Genomic DNA, 4,626 nt, shown 5'->3' on the forward strand with positions numbered 1-4,626 from the left:
TAATATATCTTATTTATGTCTTTATTATATGTTGTTATTCAAATATGATTTTTTATTACATGTTATTATTTATGTTTCTATTATAAAATATTGCAAATCTAATCTTTATTTTTAATGATATTTATTTTTATAAATTTGTTAATGATAATGTTTTATGTTGATGCTCTCTCTCTCTCTCTCTCTCTCTCTCTCTCTCTCTCTCATGTGCCACCATGCTCCCCCTATTATTTTTTAATAAGTATTATAATATTTTCTATATATAACTAGGAGGTTTATGTTGCTAAGTAACCTATCCTTCAATAATATTAGTTTTATCAATATATGTAAGCTATTTCCTATTACTTTGTAAGTTTCTTTATCCATGTTTAATATCGCCTTGAATGTTGAATTGAATTAGACATCCAACATATGCTTGTAATGATATTAGTACTATTTATTTTTGTTAGTTTTATTATTTTGTATGATTATAAAACTAATATTTCATAATGTAAAATAATTATTTATTCTTTAGACTTATTTTTAAAGGTTAGTTAATGTTAATATTTATTTTTTGAAACGTATCCTTCATTTATCTTTTGTTTTGAATTTTGATTTTTATACTCTCTCACCTTACATTGGTGATTTTATAAATGCACTTATTACTCTTTTGCATTTGCATTCATTTGTTAGCTTCATCTTTGTCGATATGTGCTTATTTTTCATTTATTAGCTCGCAAAGTATTAGTTCGTATTTAATGTCATTCTTGAATGTTGAATTTAATTAACATAAATAGTTTAATTATGTTTAATATCATCGTTGACTACTAATTGACTTGACTTGATTAGTTTGGTTATTATTAATGTTTAATTTTAGTTAATTTTTATGTCTATTATTTTTATGTATTTTACTTTTTGACAATTAGTTTGATGGTTTACTTATATATGCTCTATTTTGCTTTGTGTGTGTGTATAATGAATTAATGTCTTTTCATTAATGTCTTTTAAATTTTTCAATTATAATTATTGTCTTTCTATTGTGTTAAATTTTCACTAGCTTTACCTGTATTTTCTTAAACTTTTTTAGTTATGTTATTATTATATTTTATTGTAAGTTTAGTTGTCATTTACTATCTTATCAATGTGTTATGTTTATGTGATTTTTCTTGTGTTCTATGCTCTCTCTCTCTCTCTCTCTCTCTCTCTCTCTCTCTCTCTCTCTCTCTCTCTCTCTCTCTCTCTCTCTCTCTCTCTCTCTCTCTCTCTCTCATGATATTAAAATTTGAAATGTTTATCAAATTAAAATTTTTGAGTTTTTTTTGTTTTGTTTGCTAAATATTGTAGCATCAAATGGTTGAAAATAGTTTGAACGTGTATATAAATATTAATTGTTATTTGTCCCTCTAGGGCTTGGATCCCTAAAAAATAGACCTCCGTTTTCCTTCGCCTTGCTTCAAACCCTTTTCTTCATAAACCTGAGCATAGTTTCTTAGATTTGTTATTATGACTTCTAAAAGGGGTGTATTTTCTATCTATTTTACTGTACATCCTCCTTTGGCCCTCAAATTGGATACTTCATGCTCCTGTCGTCACTCTCGTGAGCACACCGCCAAGACCCACAAACTACTTATTGCTTCAAGCGTTTAAAGCCAAAAGCTATGGCTACATCTCGCATAGCCATGCACATTCTCCCACACACAAACGTAATGAGCTTACCTTTGAATCTAATTGAGTTTCCTCCTCCCATGAATTAACCAATAGCTCCACAATCCAATATGTGCTTCAAGCAAGCTCCATCTCCAAGCTTCAAGCTTTGACCTCCATAGCCATGCATGCAAGAAAGGAGAAGAGAAGAAGAAGATGATGAAGAGAGGAGAAGAAGAGCTTCTCCATGGTCCCACACACACACACACACACACACTCTCTCTCTCTCTCTCTCTCTCTCTCTCTCTCTCTCTCTCTCTCTCTCTCTCTCATGAAGGAAGTAAGAGCAAGAAGCAAGAAGAGAAGAGGTTTGACCACACACCAAGAATGAGCTTCTCCATTCACTTTTTTAACTTTTATGCATGCCCTATCTCCTTCTTGGGTGGCCATCCCCTCATTTGGTCGGCCTTTGTCCATTCTTCCACTCTTTTTTCCTTCTCCTTCCTATTAGCATTAGCCTCAGCCCACGCCTCTCATTCTTTACAACTTACATGTGAGAGAGCTTGGTGTTTTTTAACAAAATAAATCACAATGCATCTAGTGCTCTTCTTACTAAAATATTAAGATGTGCTTATTCTTGTGCGCTTCCTTCTACATTTAGAATTTTTCATGCACTTCGTGCCTTTAGATTTTTTTGAGTGTGCCTTGTCCTCCGTCTTCCTCTTGCCTTGGGAATGTCTTCCACTTCTATTTTTTTGGATTTTTTCATATTGGTCTTCTCATGGTTAACAACTCCATATAGCCTCTGTAGCACAAATGGCCTCTCTATTGTGGTGTTGCTTTTGTATGCATATCCCATACCTCCTTTTGTAGCCTCTTTTGTTATTTTTTAAAATAAAACTAAATGAATAGAGAAGAGACTCTTCCTTTTAAATACAATCTCAAGTTCACTTTTATCATTACAAGGCCTCCTCTCTCTCTCTCTCTCTCTCTCTCTCTCTCTCTCTCTCTCTCATAGAATGACTTTTGATTAGATAGTTTTTTGAATCATTAATAATTCAACTCCTTACTTAGTCTTTTTCTTTTACTTGCACATACACATGCTACGTCTCTCTATGTATGCATGTAGTGTGTTGAATATCTACCAAGTTTTAGTGGTTTTGCTCATCTCTTTACTTTGTTTAGTAGAGCATTTAGTTTTTGTTTAACTTGCTAAAAAAATCAGATGGATTGATTATGTGGCTTGCACACATATATCTTTGACATATATTCTTTATCATCTCACTCTTGCTAGGTGTACTCTCAACTTATTTATATGTTAATAATTAGATAAATAATAATATCCATATACCTTGAAAATTGATTTGAATTAGATATTACTTTGAAATTAAGTGCATGAGGGCATTACATGTAAATTCTTTTCTTTTGAGTAGTTATATAGGCTCATGTCACAAGGACTACATGGTTGGCCTCACCTACCCCCTACCCCCCACCTCCCAACATGTACACATTGAATTTGATTGCCATATACAGGATAAATAGGGCACTAGAAGCTAATTCCTTTTTTTTTTTGCAAGCATTGCATGGTTGGCTATACTTACCCCCGATCCCTATGCACAATGCTAGTTGTCACCATACTTTGGATATATATATTTTGATTATGTTTTCAATAAATCCTATCACTTTTAAAATCACATTCTAAAAAATCTAAATAATTTAACTATAGCTTTTCATTGTTGTTTTCCATTGTCATGAGATTTACTGAGTTCAATTGAATTCTCTTCATAATACTAAATGGTTTAGAAGGCTGTTCCCTTTAAGCATAAAATTAACAAGTTTAGAAGGCTCTTTCTTTTATCAAGGCTATCATTCCAACTAGTACCTAATGTATGCAGACATATGTGTTCCAGTTCTCTCTCTCTCTCTCTCTCTCTCTCTCTCTCTCTCTCTCTCTCTCTCTCTCTCTCTCTCTCTCTCTCTCTCTCTCTCTCTCTCTCTCTCTCTCTCTCTCTCTCTCTCTCTCTCTCTCTCTCTCTCTCTCTCTCTCTCAAACGTAAATTCAAGGTGGCTAAGCAACACTTATAAGGACTTTTGATTAGATAGTTCTTTAGAGAATTAATATTTTAACTCATTATTTAGTATTTTTCTTTTTCTTGCAAACACATAAGATATGTCTCTCTACATAAGCATTTAGTGTACTATATATCTACCATGTTTTTCTGGTTGTGATAATATCATTGCTTTGTTTAGTAGAGCATTTAATTTTTTTTGGTTGACCATAGAAATCAACAATGTAAATCATATCATAAATCATTGTAACTTTTTAAAACTAATATTGATTGTATTTATTAGTGTTCCAATATTAGTATTGCAAATGAAGAACTCAAAAGCCAAGCCTAATAAGAGCTAAGCATTATTTGGATAGTGCATGTGATAATTTGTCCATCATTTTTTGAAATGCGCAGCGTGGAATGTAGTCTATCATTTAATGTGAGAGACCATGTATTTAACCCTGATGTTGTACTCTACATTCCTAATGCTAGAATGAATGTGCGCAAAATGAAGGATATGGCAAAAAAGACATCAAGTAGTCATATCCTTAAGTGTGTTGGATTTCAAGTGTGTGATGATACTAATGCATGTCTCTTGCATGGCAGCCATTTGCTACAACAATACATTGGTGATACTTATCATAGCATCTAATAATGTAGATTAGCTTAGTGTCATCATAATCAAGCAGCCTTGCAAACAAAATTATATAAAGGATTGACAGATCATATGGTCGATACAATGGATGCAACTAAGAATCATATTAGTGGTCTATTGTAGGCAAAAGAACAATATTGCCATCTTCCTTTTTATAGGTAGACATCCAAGGTTCATGCACTATTTATGTCAAGATGTTATGGCCATTGTATGGAGCAAGGGAAAACCAAATTAGTTTATAACCATGATATGTAATCCCAAGTGGATAGAAATCAAGGATGATTTGTTGCCTAGCCAGAC

The sequence above is a fragment of the Lygodium microphyllum genome, chromosome 8 (genome assembly GCF_053477565.2).
Source record: "Lygodium microphyllum isolate KBCC chromosome 8, Lygodium_microphyllum_v1.1.10, whole genome shotgun sequence".
Taxonomy (NCBI): domain Eukaryota; kingdom Viridiplantae; phylum Streptophyta; class Polypodiopsida; order Schizaeales; family Lygodiaceae; genus Lygodium; species Lygodium microphyllum.